Source organism: Podarcis pityusensis, assembly GCF_964106645.2.
Source record: "Podarcis pityusensis genome assembly, chromosome: 16".
Taxonomy (NCBI): domain Eukaryota; kingdom Metazoa; phylum Chordata; class Lepidosauria; order Squamata; family Lacertidae; genus Podarcis; species Podarcis pityusensis.
The window spans coordinates 7,126,111-7,143,267 of record NC_138041.1 but is presented as its reverse complement, the minus strand read 5'-3'; positions in this window follow the sequence as shown (position 1 = coordinate 7,143,267).

The following is a 17,157-nucleotide window of genomic DNA, read 5'->3' as shown; positions in this document are numbered from 1 at the left end:
GTTGAAGATGTCTGCTTTATTGAACCAGTTTGTCAAACAAGCACCTGCCAAGTTCTTCCAGCATCTTGTTATCATGAGCTAGACCGCTGACAAAAAACAACAACAACTTATTAAGGGTTTGAGCTGTAAGTCAGTGGGGCTTTCTGTTGGCTAATGCCAGCAGGAACCTGTTCATGACCTGACACTTCTGTCCATGCACACATTCGGGGATTGGAAGGGGAAATGCGACAATCATGAAGCTGGCAGAGGCTGGCAGGCCTGGACCCATCTACCACCACTGAGTCTGGCAAAAAGGGTTTTTTAAAATTGCTCTGCGAATCAGGAATGGTGTTTGCCAGCCTTTAATCACGAAAATAATGTTTGCCTTTTGTTGGTGTTCTTCAAAAACGCTCCCGTGTCTTATTGTGGGCACCTAGCCTCATTTACCGGGTATTATGGGCAGATGGTTCATCCCATTGAAAGAAACCAACTCTTTAGTGGTGCCCTTTAGAACTGCCTGCTCTTTGATATTAGGCAGACACCTTTGCTGTATTGTTTCTGGTGCCCGTCAAAGCCCTTCTATGTTCCAACAAGCCAGTCTTCCTCGGCATGTAATTTTAGCAGGTGTGTAATCTGTTTATACCGTTTTGAACAGTGCCTTTCGTAAGTATTGTTATTTATAAAATTACTGCTTATATTATATATTTTAATGTTTTGTTTTTAATGCTTGCTTTTCTTAATGAATATTTTCAATTGCCTTTTCTAAACTGCTTCGAGGTCCTTGTGGTGATGCACAATGGGGTATCCTCACTTGTGCAGGAAGAAATGAAACACATTGGTCCAGGGGGTGGGTTAAACTGGGCTACAATTTTGTTGGTTTTTAAATAATTTTATTTCTCATTTTACAAATATTTTAACAATTTAAAACACCAGAACGTAATATCAACCCTTTCCCCCCCTTTCTGCCGTTACTTACGTTATATCTTTTACCACTGTATATCCAATTTCAATCTATTTACTTGTTATTCTTTACATTCTATTTAAGTTATTCTCACTGCACATGTTTATATCAGTCCTGCTAACAATGTAAGCTGTTTACAGCAGTTCTTCAAATAATCCACAAATTTTCCCTATTCATTATTAAAACATCTCTCTTCTTGATTTCTTAATCTTCTTGTAAGTTTTGGCTTTCTGTATACTCCATCAGTTTTTGTTGCCAGTCTTCCTTAGTTGGGACTGTTTCTTCTTTCCATCTCTGGACATACATCATTCAAAACTGGGCTACGTCTTTGGTCACATTAACACCATAACCTACAATATTTCCCTGATGAAAATAGGGATGTCCTATTCAAAACGATGATGATTATGATGATTATGATAATATTTATACCCTGCCCACCTGTCTGGGTTGCCCCACCCACTTTGAGCAACTTCCAACATATATAAAAACATAATAAAACATTAAACATCAAAAAACTTCCCTGTACAGGGCTGCCTACAGATGCCTTCTAAAGGTAATTTAGTTACTTATCTCCCTAGCTCACGAGGTGCACAACTTAGGGTTGCTGTATTTCAAAATGTGCCAGAATTTAGACTTCTGACATGACAGTCCTAGCTTTACACCCTCCAAGATTTCTCTGATGAAATTAGGGACATCTTAAGAAAAAGTGGAGGACGCGGGTGGCGCTGTGGTCTAAACCACAGAGCCTAGGACTTGCTGATCAAAAGGTCAGTGGTTTGAATCCCCACGACAGGGTGAGCTCCCGTTGCTCGGTCCCTGCTCCTGCCAACCTAGCAGTTGGAAGCACGCCAAAAAGTGCAAATACAGTGGTACGTCAGGTTACATACGCTTCAGGTTACATAAGCTTCAGGTTACAGACTCCGCTAACCCAGAAATAGTGCTTCAGGTTAAGAACTTTGCTTCAGGATGAGAACAGAAATCGTGCTCCAGTGGCATGGCGGCAGCAGGAGGCCCCATCAGCCAAAGTGGTGCTTCAGGTTAAGAACAGTTTCAGGTTAAGAACAGACCTCCAGAATGAATTAAGTACTTAACCTGAAGTACCACTGTAGATTAATGGTACCATTCCAGCAGGAAGGTAAACGGTGCTTCCATGCTCTGCTCTGGTGCTGGTGTTCCATTGCGCCAGAAGCAGCTTAGTCATGCTGGCCACGTGACCCAGAAAAACTGTCTGCAGAGCGGACAAATGTGCCTCCCTCAGCCTGTAAAGCGAGATGAGCGCTACAACCCCAGAATCGTTCGCCACAGGACTTAACTGTCAGGGATCCCTTTACCTTTACTAAGAAAAAGTGGGACATTCCAAGATCAAATCAGAAACCGGGACGGCATCTGTAAATCCAGGACTGTACCTGGAAAATAGAGGCACTTGCAGGGTCTGTCACACCACACATTTAAAGCCCTATTATCCAACTCTAAACACTTCCCCCATCAAAAAATCCTGGGAGCTATTGTTTTCCCCTAAATTCCCTGGAAAGATTCCTAATTGATTCCTAATTTAGGAATCCTAAACCACTCAGAGTTGTAGCTCTGGGAAGGAACAGGGATCTCCTAACAGCTCCCAACACTCGTGACAACCTATGGTTCCCAGGATCCTTTAGCAATTAAAGTGTTATTGTAGGCTTTGTATTTCTGCTGTGAATGTGGCCTTTATTAATTGCAATCAGGTATGCTGTATTGACATTGCATAGGGCAGGGATCCACATTCAGACACCTGGCCTGCTGTTCAAATCTACAGACAGCCCACCTTCTGGGTGAGCCCCTTTGGGAACTGCTAGCATAACAGTCCCCATTGTGGTGGCATGGAGAAAATGGACAGAGATAAGCGTTTCTCCTTCTCTCACAACACTAGAACTCATGGATGTTGAATGTTGGAAGTTATATGGACAGATTTTAGAAGTCATTCTTCACGCATTGCAGAGTTAAACTGTGGAACTCGCTCCAACGGGAAGTAGGGATGCCAACGCACTTGAATGACTTTGAAAGAAGAGGAGAAGGCTTTCAATGGCTCCTAGTGACAGGGACTGGGCAGAGGAGGAATGGTGGAGACCGCTTCCCCAGCCTGACTCTTCCAGAGAAGAGGAAGACAGGTCAGGATTACAGAGGGGTTTGAGGGAAGTCACATCTCAGAGGCAGATGAGGTGAAAAGTTGGGAAATAATGGGAGAGGAGGAGGAGGAGGAAGAGGAAGCACCAAGGGGATGGCAGCTGATGGACACAGGGCCTCTAGAAAGCATTCCAGACCCCCCTCCTAGAACCCGGAAAGGCTTGAAAGTAGGAGAGCAAAGTGTTGGGATATAGATGTTCTGTTCCACCTTCAGAAGAGGCATGTGGAGTTGTTGTATGTCACATGTCTGTTTACTTTCAGGACAGCCTACTGGGAACTTCCGTTGCGTATAGCTTTTGCTTATGCTTCCTGCTGTTGGACATGAAGGAGAACAGATATATTTTTCTTTGTCCTGATCTACGCTGAATAAACTGCTTGTAAATATGCTTACATATGCCTCTGTCCGCCCTTCCATTGCAAAGAGTTCTTATCTCTGCTGGATTGCGTGCCCAGCTTCTGACGGCTTCTGAAGGTGTGTGCCACTGTTTTGATGCTGTTCCAAGGACTGAAGTTCGCCCAGCTGCCGGTCGGGGGGCTGGAGCCAGGTGGGGGCCTGCGAATTGCCCCCATTCCCTTGGACACATCCCATCCCAAAGAGCTCAAAGGCAGAGGGCACTTGTCAGCATCCATAGAAGTGACAAATGAGGAAGTGGGAGAGATGGGGGGGTGGAGATTCACTCGGGACAATGCCATTATCCAAGAGGCTGGGTTCTATAGCCTCTCTCTGTAAATACTAAATAAAAAGCGGATGGTAAGAAACATTTCCTCATCTTTGTACATTCCTGGGCAACCGGCTGTGGGAGTTGGTCACAGCCGCCTGACACCTAGCCACAATGGCTCTGCTCTGCTTCCATGTTTGGATGTTTTTGACTTCCAGTTGTTGGAAACCAAAGGAAGGGAGAGTGCTCTTGTGCTTGGGTCCCACTTGTGAATTCCCACAGGATTTGCTTGGCCATTGTGAGTACAGGATGCTGGCCTTAGATGGGCCATTGGCCTGATCCATCAGACACTTTCTATCTTCATATGTTCTGTTTATCCCTAATGAATATGAAGAAAAGGGCCTGGGCAGAGCATGATTCTTTCCTGTGAAGCAGACCCCCACCATCCCAGCCAAGCACCTAAGACAGAAGTATCCCATACCTGCACTTACAGAAATTAAACAGAGGAGTTTGAGGTGCATCCTTCCCTACCTAAGGAGGCACATTTCTGCATATTCAGCTTTCTTTAAAAATATAGGTGCTGAATCCCCAAAATCTTGGAGTGCGGTGGGTGGGAAGGAAGCATCGCCTGTGATGAAATATGCACTTTCTACCAAAAAAGCCTACTTACTGCAAAGTCAGGCGGCACCCCATTGCCACGTTGGCAAGATCTGCTCAGCCTCTCTGTAATAGCCACGGAAATAATTGAAGCTCCATTAGCCGAAGAAATGGGGACAACAATACCCAGGAGGTTGGGAGGAAAGGAAGCGCTTCTTTGGAACAATGAAACCCTAGTGCTCTTCAAAAGCACCAGGCAAACCATCCGCATAAGCAAACGCCTGCTATTATAGTAATCACAGCTTACCTGGGGTTATTCCCCACATCTGAGACTAAGTAATGAATCTCTATTAGGCAAAGCTGCTTTTTAGAGGGGCATCCCACCCACCCAAATCCACAATTGCCCTGGAAACCGGTTTTGTGAGTCACACGGTTTCCAAATCTGCAGCTGTTTTGACTTGATGACAGAAAGGTGGCCTTGAGGTTCTATTTCATCAGCCAGAATTGTGCTCCGGTGTGAAATATATGTTTTGTTGTGCTTTGCAACTCCCAGAGTTAAAAAGACAGCTCATTGTTCAAGCAGTCAATAAAATAAAGTTAGTGCTTGGCAAACTCTCTTTGTTTAAAGTTGGCCGAGATGATCAGATGCATTTGTCAATGGATTGATTGTTTAAAATGTTTGTATACCTCTGTGTCATAATATATATATCAAATAGGTTTACGGCAGTAAAAACATAAAGCCGTACAATAAAAGGGATACAAAAGTTTAAAAGAGCCATCAATCAACTGCTATGAAAGGACACACTCTTAATTGTCTGCACAGGCCTGGCAGAATAGAAAAGCTTTCAGCAAGCATTTAAAAGTTGGCACAGGAGGAGCCTGTAGAATTGCTGGAGGATTCCATGGGACTGGGCCAATGGCACTTAAGTGCTCAGTTTCATATTATCAAATGAGCCTTGCCAACATTTGGAACGACCAGCGACACTCCTGCAGATGATCTCAGTGAACGAGCTAGGGTATAAGGGTTTTGGGTGTTCCCTGAGGTTCCCTGGACCTAAGGCGTTTGGAGCTTTGTAAATTAATACAAGGACCTTGAACTTGGCTGGGTAGCAGATGGGCAGTCAGTGTAGCTGTTTTCACAAAGGTGTCATGTATTGATGGCCAGCAGCAATCTGGCCGCCATATTCTGTATCAGCTGGAGCTTTCTGAACCAGAGCCAAGGGCAGCCCCACACAGAGAGCATTACAGTAATCCAGCCTCAAGGTTACCAATGCTTCAGTGGACTACAGTGGTCAGGAATGGCCATAGCTAGTGAACCAGGTGAAGCTGCTAAAAGTCACTTCTAGTCACAGGAGACACTTGGGCCTCTAGCGACAGGTTTGTCCAGGAGTAACCCCCAAGCTATGCACTTATTATTATTATTTATTCAACATACCCCGCCCTATACCTGGAGGTCTCAGGTGGTTCACAACAAGACTACAACATATTAAATCAAACTAAAAACAAAAGCCCAATAACTGCCCCCCCCAAAAAAACCCCACATTCTAAAAGGGTGTTGGATGTTTTTCCATTTTACGTCCTCCTACTGGTCAGGGGTCCCTTTACCTTTACTTTACTCCTTTCAAATCAAAATGCACACATTTTGCAACAGTCATATTTGGTGTTTGTGACATGACCACAACTTAAATGTTTGATGCCCATCTTAATTTATTCTATGCTACTTTTTTCTATTTTTTTTAATTATTATTTCATTCTAGTAGCCTTATATATTGAGGCAAGAAATCCAGCTGTATTGCTACTTTTAAAGAATATTTCATTCCAGTTTATCCTACTATACACATCGGGATAATGGATTTATTATTTATACAAGGAGGCAAGGCCCTCATTTTGGAACACCTAGCTGCATTTTGTAGCTGCTAAGGCTAGTTGCAACGACCATGGCTGTGACTACTAGCAGTTAGAAAGGGGGGAACATATTTTATAATGAAAAAGGAAATGCAAATAACAAGGGGAAAGTTTTCACCTTCAAATCTCGGGTCACTCTAAGCTTCCTCAGAGCAGCTACCACAACAGTCATAGTCATAAGTGAGCTGCTACCATGAGTAACTGTGTAGTAAATATATTTTGCAGGGGGAATATTTTTACCCCGGGGGGTATGAGTCACTTCATGAAGCAGATGGAGGGCTGAAGCTTGTTCAGGTCTTGCAATAGGATGAATGTCTTCCCAGGATTAACTTGTTCAGATGTTTGCTACATGCTTTCCTGACAGCCTTGACCTTAGATGGCTTATTAAATACATATCTGATAACATGTTTCACAACGTTACTGGGAGGTGAGGGATTAACAGTGGTACCTCGGGTTAAGAACTTGATTCATTCTGGAGGTCCGTTCTTAACCTGAAACTGTTCTTAACCTGAGGTACCACTTTAGCTAATGGGGCCTCCTGCTGCCACCAAGCCGCTGCCACACGATTTCTGTTCTCATCCTGAAGCAAAGTTCTTAACCCAAGGTACTATTTCTGGGTTAGCGGAGTCTGTAACCTGAAGCGCCTGTAACCCGAGGTACCACTGTATTTTATTCCCATAGCCCCACTCAGAAAAAAACACTATGCAATGAGATAAAAGTGTGCGTGCGTGCGTGCGTGCGTGTGTGTGTGTGTGTACCTTGCAACTGGATGAGAGGAAGTGCTACAACCAATAAGATTTTGGTTTCGCAACCCCGAAAAATCACCCCAATGCTCAGTAATTTGCCACTGGCGAATGAGGAGAGGGAGGGATATTCTGTCTCAGCGTTATGTGGATATGAGGGTTAGGAGAGAAAGGGGCAATGGGAGAGTTTGTCAGAAACTGGAAAGCTTTAATAATGAGGACTAGAAACTTGAGTCAGTGTGAAGAATGGAAGGAAGGCAGTGGGGAGGCTCAGGATGGAAATGCGAGGGGGCCCAGAGGGATTGCGGCTTCATTGAAGAGATGGGATTCTAGTAAAGGGATGCATTGGAAACAAACATCGTACATTACATAGAAGAAACTCACCGTCATTCTTTGCAATCACATAGTCCTCACACCTTCTATAGGTCCATGCAATGAAGAAAGCCCATAGCTCCATGGTGGCTCTGCCATTCCAGAACTCCCTTTTGGGGGGAATTGTCCATGGTACTATTATTCCATTCCTTTAGCTTTCAGATTTAACCATTCTATTTCCCTAAGCTTCTCAACAAAGTCAGCTATAGATTTTATGTCTTGTTATGTTTTTGCTGTAATTATGTTTTGTTTTGTTACCTGTGTGACACCATTTGCTCCTTAGTCTATTCTATTTTAGTATTCTTTAATTCTCTATTTTAGGCTGCCTTGAAAAAAAATATATGTTGATCTATGGGCAAGCGGGGGAATACATTTCTTCATGAAATAAAACAAACATTACTCCAACTGATGTGCAAATTCAGTTTGTTGCCCACTCATCAACTGTGTCCGCCGCCCTGACACTACCTCTCCAGTACCCAATGGCTAAGAAATTATAGCTAATGGAATGTTCATAAACATTTTGACTTGTCCAGGGTGATAGCAGAGCTTTTGCGATAGAAGTAAAAGGTCAGTTTGAAAAAGGGGGGGGGGGAGCCTTCCACCTTATGGGAGTGGTGAACAGAGCACATGAGTTACTGAAAGAAGCATCTGACAGCCCACTATTCTTACTGGTGGGTTGTTGTTTATTTTTTTTTGGGGGGGGTGTTAAACATAGATCCCTGGAGAGCCCCTACCAGACATGGTAGACAATATTGAACTGAATGAACCAATGTCCTGACTCAGTAGCTTCCTACACCAGTAGCTTCTGGTGGTTCGCTCATTGTGAGAAGTGAGGTTACAGGAAACCAGGCAGAGGGCCTTCTCGGTAGTGGCGCCTGCCCTGTGGAACGCCCTCCCACCAGATGTCAAGGAAATAAATAACTTTCTGACTTTTAGAAGACATCTGAAGGCAGCCCTGTTTAGGGAAGTTTTTAATGTTTGATATTTTATCATGTTTTTAATATTCTGTTGGGAACCGGCCAGAGTGGCTGGGGAAACCCAGCCAGATGTGCAGGGTATTATTATTATTATTATTATTATTATTATTATTATTATTATGTTCCTATGCGTTCAGCTCATTCCTTTCAGTTCCTCTCTCCAAAACAAGCCGGTATCACAAAAGAGCCTGGATCAAATCCTAATGGAGAGTTCAGAAGTTCAACTGAACGATAGCATCATTTCCCTGTGGTATGACTCACTACGGATCCTGTCCTCATATCACCATTCCACTCGACACCCACTGCAAGCTTTCATTTGCTGGATATGTGAAGCAAGACGAGCCTGAGCTGTGTTGGCTGAACATGTTGTAGAGTTGATGGTAGGAAAGTCTCCTGCGTCTTACGATTACCCCCATTATCATAGCAGAGATAGCTGTGTGTACCTGTGGATTTGCACTTCTTCTGGGCCACGAAACCTGCTAACACCTTCCTCAAGTCCTTGCAAGTGAACAGATCAATAGTTGGGTTCCTCTTGAGGGTATTTGGTGAGCCAACATGACAGTGATGAGAGATTGAGGATTGGATTGATCGTCCTTGTTACTTGCCTTTTCTCTAAACCCAAAGGTCCCAAATGGTGCAACCTTCCCTCATAGGCTTTTAGTTTGTAGTAACCAATGCAACTGTATAAGGCAGCTCCCTCTAGTCTTATGCTTTTCAATGGGACAACCAGGGGTAATAGGACACCTTGAGTGAGGACAAAATTTGCTCCCCCCCACCATATTTCTTATTTCACAATAATTCCTTTTGGTATAGTTGCTTTTTTATGTATCTTCTCAGTAGGTACCTGTATAAATATAAATATTCTTCTTCTTTTTCTTCTTCTTCCTTGGTTCTTGAACTTACAGCGGTACCTTTGGTTATGAACTTAATTCATTCCGGAGGTCCGTTCTTAACCTGAAATGGTTCTTAGCCTGAGGTACCACTTTAGCTAATGGGGCCTCCCGCTGCCCCTGCGCCGCTGCCGCATGATTTCTGTTCTCACCCTGAGGTAAAGTTCTTAACCCAAGGTACCACATCTGGGTTAGCGGAGCCTGTAACCCGAAGTGTTCATAACCCAAGGTGTTTGTAACCCAAGGTACCACTGTAATCTATTTTGTGAGTCCATTCAACTCCCGAAACCATTCAAAAACCAAGGCATGGCTTACAATTGGCTGTAGGAGCTTCCTGCACTCAAGTGGAAGCTGTGTCAGATGTTCGGCTTCAGAAAAACATTACAAACCGGAATACTTACTTCCAGGTTTGCGGCATTCAGGAGCCAAGCTGTTCGGGAGCCAAGCTGTTCAAGTACCAAGGTACCACTATATTGCTTTTTTTTTTAGCTGGAACTCACCGGAACTCAGTTCTGGCACTTCTCAGGTGGACGCCATTGCCATTATAACAGAACAAGGTAGGCATTCATGGTGAGTTCCGGCAATGCTTTTTCTAGGAATAGCACTGATTATTATTATCATTATTCTTTTGCATGCCTTCATCTCAGTGTCCTGCACAGTGGAATCACCCTAACACTGGTGCTGGGGCAATGCAGGCTTTGCATCTTGAATATTTCCAAGCTGAGCCCTGGGCACCACCTCCAGATTAAAGGATTTGAAGGTTGGGGGTGGGGGCTTCTTACTGGAATGGGGACTGCAGCCTGTTGAATTCTGATGGCTGTTTTCAATACTAAAATAGAGCGTGGGTTCAGGAAATGCAGGAGGGAATTCAGAAACTTTAATTGCTTTGTTGATATCAGTTGTTTTTAATGACACCCCATCACGAGTGAGCAATCCAATGTGATAAGAGTCACCTTGAAGGCTTGGCTGATTGGGCTCGGCTGTGTTTTGCTGCTGTGATCATGTTCACAGCTGAGAAAACAAACATGTCACAGTAATATTGACTGATGCAGTTATCTTCCAAAAACCAGGGTGAGATCTTTTATGAAAACCACGATTCACTCATTGTTTTGCAGCCTCTTCCCTCCTTATCCCTACAGCCTCCAGAACAAGAAATCTTGGATAACAACCAGGATAGTATTTTATAGATTAGGGAAGGGATCTACAACACTCTCCTCTCCAGGAAAGAATGTTGGTAGGTCTAGGTCCTAGACGTAGGCACGTCCAACTCCCAAGAGACTGTGATCTACTCACATTATAAAAATCTACCAATTGTTATTGACAGGCAAAGTATGGGGGGAGATCTACTGTGATCTACCACAGATGTCCACGATCTACCTGTTGGACATGCTTGGTCTAGGACAGGATTCCTCAGCCTCAGTCCTCCAGATGTTTTTGGCTACAGCTCCCATGATCCCTAGGACCAGTGGTCAGCGATGATGAGAGTTGTAGTCTCAAAACATCTGGAGGGCCAAGGTTGAGGAAGCCTGGTCTAGGAGAAATACTCCCCTTTCCTCTTAAATTCCTTTGATTCGCCCCACACACCAAAGAACCATGAAGATGGCCTTGGAAGTTCACTTTGTGTGATATGTCAGAGCTATCTCAGTGGCAATTCTGTGGGTTGTTATTATTTAGATCTCAGAAGCCTATCTAGTCCAGCATCCTATTCTAACAGGGGCCAATGAGATGCTGCAGTGGGAAGCCTGCAAGCTGGACATGAGCACAACAACAACTCCTCTTCCCTCCTGTGGCTTTCAACAAGTGGTATTCGGAAGTATTTACTGCCTCCAACGGTAGAGACAGAACATAGCTATTGTGGCTAGTAGTAGCTGTTGATAGTCTCGTCCTCCAATTTGTCAAATCCTATAATAACATATGGAAAGCCCTGCTGGATCTGGCCAAAGTTAGGCTGTCTAGTCCAATATCTCTCATGGTTAGCAGGCACTGAACATTTAGAACTTTGTACCTGGGGCCAACAAAGGTCCATATAGTTAAAGCTATGGTTTTCCCAGTAGTGATTTGTGGAAGGCTCACTGGAAGGACAGATCGTGAAGCTGAGACTCCAATACTTTGGCCACCTCATCAGAAGAGAAGACTCCCTGGAAAAGACCCTGATGTTGGGAAAGATGGAAGGCACAAGGAGAAGGGGACGACAGAGGATGAGATGGTTGGACAGTGTTCGCGAAGCTACGAACATGAGTTTGACCAAACTGCGGGAGGCAGTGGAAGACAGGAGTGCCTGGAGTGCTCTGGTCCATAGGGTCACGAAAAGTCGGACACGACTAAACGACTAAACGACAACAATAACAACCTGGGACTCTGTATGTGGAACTCCCTTTCCCCAAAAGCTTAGATTATCTTCTGGATTTGTAGATTAGTGTCCGGTTGACCTTTGAAGACTTCCCACCTCCTTTTCAGAAAGTCTTTGATGCTGATGAGAGCCAGTGGTGGCATTGTGGTTAGAGTGTTGAACTTCACACAAGCATGCTCTGGGTTTTTTAAAAAGGTAAAGGTAAAGGACCCCTGACAGTTAAGTCCAGTTGCAGATGACTCTGGGGTTGTGGCGCTCATCTCGCTTTACTGGCCAAGGGAGCCAGTGTTTGTCTGCAGACAGTTTTTTCCGGGTCATGTGGCCAGCATGACTAAGCCACTTCTGGAAACCAGAGCAGCGTGAATATGCCATTTACCTTCCCGCCGGAGTGGTACCTATTTATCTACTAGCACTTTTTGGCGTCCTTTCGAACTGCTAGGTTGGCAGGAGCTGGGACTGAGCAACAGGAACTCACCCCATCTTGGGGATTCAAACTGCTGACCTTCTGATTGGCAAGCCCAAGAGGCTCAGTGGTTTAGACCACAGCACCACCCATGTCCCTAGGTCTTTTAAAGGATTTGGTTAATCATGGAAAAAAATTAGGTATACAGCTGTGTGTGAGAGAAAGAGAGAAAGAGAGAGAGAGATTAGAATATATATTTAAATTCATGTTTCATCACTTAGCTTAGGGCTCATCCAAACTTGCCCTTGCCTGTTGCTTTCTCCTGGGGAAATTCGATCTTTATCGCTAAACCAGAACAAAGTCAATCAGGTTTCCCCTGGATTGACATTTGTTCTGATTTATTGATAGAGAGTGGGTTTTCCAAGGGAAAGCAATGGAGCCAGGGCAAAACCACTTGGACTTTACCTAGAAAGTGTGGGACAAGCAGAAAACTACTCAGACCCATGCTTTCTGGATGAACCCTTAGTTTATCTTCAGCAAATAAAACACTTCTGAGCATTCCATCCTCAAAGAACTCTGGCTGCCACACTAGAAATAGCCTTGTTTCATTTTTATCAGAGCGGTTGTAAAAGAATACTGTTACTGTTACTGTTAATCACAGTAACTTTTAAACACACACACACACACACAAAAACAAACAAACACACACACACGCTCATAGGCTAATGTTGAGCTATAATGAAGTCGACCCTTTAATTTTGCTGGACAAACTTCGGATAAATTACAGGGATTGTATTGCATGCAGCATTAGTCCTATTCAAAGTAGAGCCATTGGAATTAATGGTCTAACTCCAGTTCATTCATTTGAATGGGTCTACTCTGAATCTAACTTATTGCATACTATTATGTGTGTGTGTTGTACTTCCTTTAATGAAGTGGTTAAAGGTATATGCGCTCTTTGTTTGTTTAAAAAGGAACATCCTTGCATTGTCTCCTCAGGTTCCTGCACTTCCTGAAAGTTCCATAGGAGGGCACTGGAATTTGGGCAGATCAGTGAATGCTTTTGGAATCCTGAAGAGGAGGACCTGTCATTTGGACAAAGTAAAAAGAAAGAAAAGAAAGGTTTTTGCTTTCCTCAATTTTCTCTACACTTCTTTTCCTGTCCAGAAGCAGTGCTTGAATTACAAAAGGGTGAGGGAGAGTTTATGAGAATCCCCTCTTACCGTTTTTTTGACAGTCAATGTTATTATTGACTGTCCTGTTATTGAATCTCCAATGTTATTATTGACTTATCCTCTTGTCATTATTATTATTTATTAAATTTGTATACAGTGGTACCTCGGGTTAAGTACTTAATTCATTCTGGAGGTCCATTCTTAACCTGAAACTGTACTTAACCTGAAGCACCACTTTAGCTAATGGGGCCTCCCACTGCCGCCACGCCGCTGGAGCACGATTTCTGTTCTCATCCTGAAGCAAAGTTCTTAACCTGAAGCATATGTAACCTGAGGTACCACTGTACTGCCTTTCCTCCTTTGATCCCAGGGCCTCGTTGACAATTGATCTGGGATGTCTGGAAATGGAAATGTTACTTGCTTAATTTGGTTCTGAAGTATTTTTGCTTCCAGGAAAGTGGGGAGGAGTTTATGGGGTTTTCTTTAGGGACGAGATGCAGTTTACTTTTTTTAATGTCAGCTCATTCCTGATTTTTAATGTCAGCTCATTCCCTCAGACTGGTGCCATTCTCCTTTGAAAATTTCCACTTCACCAAATGTTCTGGCACATTTCTCCAACCAAAGAGCTCATAGGGAAATGTGTCTATTAACGGAAAGTGCATGCGAAATGTGGAATTTAAGTGAAAATAAAACATAAAAGTGCATTGTTTGTGAAAATTGCATTAAAAGAATGCATACACTAGTAAAAATGGCATACAAGATTAGGAGAAATGAATATAGATTTTTGTATGGAGTTTTCTTTTTTTCTTTTTGATACAAATGTAAGAAACTGGGAACATGAGAAACAGAGAGAAGCCAGAATAGACAGAATTGACCATTCTGATTGGGTAAGGAATCTCTGGTGCTATTGGTCTACAACTTCCATCATTCCTCGCCATTGGCCAAAGCACCCCTGTTGAATGAAGGAAAAAACCTGTTATTTTTAAAGGAGGAAATGCAAACATATATGGAAGTGTCTGAGCCATACATAAGCCAGGGAAAAATTAGAGAAATTGAAATGGACAGAAGTGGCCACCACAAATTTCCTGCCACATGTGAGAAAATAACCTGACTGGCTTTGCCCACTATGCATTTTGGTTTAGGCAAGGCAGGACATCACGGTTTGCCACACTGCCTGTGTCAGCAAACTATTTCGGCCAAGCCCTGATGATATAATGATACAATCAAAACTGGCAGAGGTCACAGGATAGAGCTTTTGGGGCTTTAATTATCCCACACATTATTCTGAGCACTCTCCCAGATCCATCGCAGGCCACTCAGTGCTTATTGACACATCATAACCTACACTCTGCCAATTGGGCAATGACAAGCTCATATTGTATGATTGTTATCACACAATAATTGTGGTGTGGGTGCATATTCATTGTGGGTTTGATCCATCTGTTTAGGATTTCCTGGCCATCTGCTCTGGCCATCTGCCAGTTTACTCTTTGATCCCACAAATAAAACAATTGCCACCGGAAGTTCCACGTTATTGATTTGTGTGTTTTTTAATCGATTTGATTCCATTCCATTTATGAGTTCCTTGCTATGAAACAGGTGCGCTGTCAGGTTTCGGGAAATCGGATCCCTCCCCCGGTGGCAGTAATTAAGCAGATCAAATGAAAGGAGAGTTCTTACCAGATAAGTTCTTTAATCATCACAGCGGAAGGCATAGCACGCTAAAAAATGGCGTGGCTCCCAGTTAAGGATCACCCCCTCCGTCCCCATTAATCTACATCACTCCTACGTCAGGTAATCTGAGCTTGTTGTCAATGCACTTTCTGTTCCATCATTTTCCAAGCCTGTCTAGTCATAGGGGAAGGAGGGGCTTCAGGATTGCTGTCCATGGACACTGAATCAGCCAGCTGTCTGTCTCCTAGTGTTTCCTCTTCTAGCTATTCCTCACCCAGTATTTCCCAGCTTTCCCCCTCTGGACTATGCCCCTCTGCAAACCACTGTTCTAAATCAATACTGTGCTCCTGCCCTTGGGAAGGTTCAGGGGCTCCCACCATTCCTCTTCAATCCAGTCCCTGACATGTGCTGACTCAGGAAAGAGATGGGGTGAGGGGCATGATGCCACAACAGTGTGTCCAGGCACTGCATGTGACATTACAAAGTTGTGTGTGACGCCCAGACACTGGATGCGATGCCATTAAGTATGACTTCCAGGCATCGTGTGGCAGCACATCTTTCATGGATGGTGGCTCCTCCTCCTGCTGCTGCTGTTACAGCCACCATGGGCCATGGGCTGCTTCTTTTCCATGGCAGGAGGAGAAGGAGGAACTCCACATTTCTGGCTTGCTTGACTGTGCGAAGCCTGGAAATGTATTGCTAAGGAAACTGCTAGATAAGCTGATTTTAAAAGTACAAACTTATTTGAAATATTCACGAATCTTTTTGTATTTTTCCAGTATATTTGAGGAAGGGACTATTCCTTTATAAATATTTTGCACTTTCCACAATCTTCAGAGCACCTATGGAACAGATCTGCAAAGTGACTCTCCTGATATGCATACCAGAAAATAAAGCAATGCCCTGATGCATATTTCAAATGGTTATAATGTGATCTGATTTCCATAACATAGCCTTCAAGTATTTTAAACGGCTTTAATACCTATTGTGGGCCAACGAGGTGAGAAACAAAGGTTCAAAGACACAGACAATTAAATGAAGAAAAGAAGCACCTCTACATTGGTACGTTTTCTAATTCAACCCACAACAAAGTTGTCTATTTGTTTACCTTCTCAGCAGAATCTTAGCCTGGAGGTTGTTTTGTCTTGGACATGAGTTGATGTGCCTTCATTAGCAGTACTGCTGATGCCGTCCGCTTCTGAGGGGAAAATTGCAGCCTGCTTAATGAGTCTTCAAACCAGTTTGCATTTCTTCGACAAAAGTTTAAGAAGGAAGTTTACATGAGTCCATGATTTGTCTTTAAAAAAGCCAATACGTCCAGGTTTCTCACTCAAGTGGCCCTTTGGTGTAGGCTGCTAGATGTTGTTGGACTTCAGCTCCTATCAGTCCCAATAATCGAGGCTGATGGGAGTTGGAGGCCTGCAATATCTGGAGGGCCAGAGGTTCTTCACCCTTGGTGTAGAGTGGCTGTAGACAATTCTGAGTAAAACAGACAAATGTGCCAACTCAGTATATGATGAGTAGCCATCATGGTGCCCTCTAGATATTGTGAACTCCAACAGCCATCCACCCTAGCCAACAAGGTCACTCATCAAGGATTATGGGAACTGTAGTCACATCACCTTGCCAACAAAGGTCCGTATAGTAAAAGCTATGGTTTTCTCAGTAGTGATGTATGGAAGTGAGAGCTGGACCATAAAGAAGGCTGATCGCCGAAGAATTGATGCTTTTGAATTATGGTGCTGGAGGAGACTCTTGAGAGTCCCATGGACTGCAAGAAGATCAAACCTCTCCATTTTTAAGGAAATCAGCCCTGAGTGCTCACTGGAAGGACAGATCCTGAAGCTGAGGCTCCAATACTTTGGCCACCTCATGAGAAGAGAAGACTCCCTGGAAAAGACCCTGATGTTGGGAAAGATGGAGGGCACAAGGAGAAGGGGACGACAGAGGGTGAGATGGTGGGACAGTGTTCGCGAAGCTACCAGCATGGGATTGACCAAACTGTGGTAGGCAGTGGAAGACAGGAGTGCCTGGCGTGCTCTGGTCCAGGGGGTCACGAAGAGTCGGACACGACTAAATGACTAAACAACAAGTCATACAGGAAGCTGTTCAATATCAAGTTAGACCACTGTTTCATCTAGCTTACTATTGCCAACAGTGACTAGAAGCAGCTCACCAGGTTTACAGGCAGAAGTGTTACCGCACATCCCACATCCCTAATGGGAGGTCTGAGTGTGTGTGTGTGTGTGTGTGTGTGTGTGTGTGTGTGTGTGTGAATGCTCAGTTGTATGACTTGGAACTCTAGGTTTTTT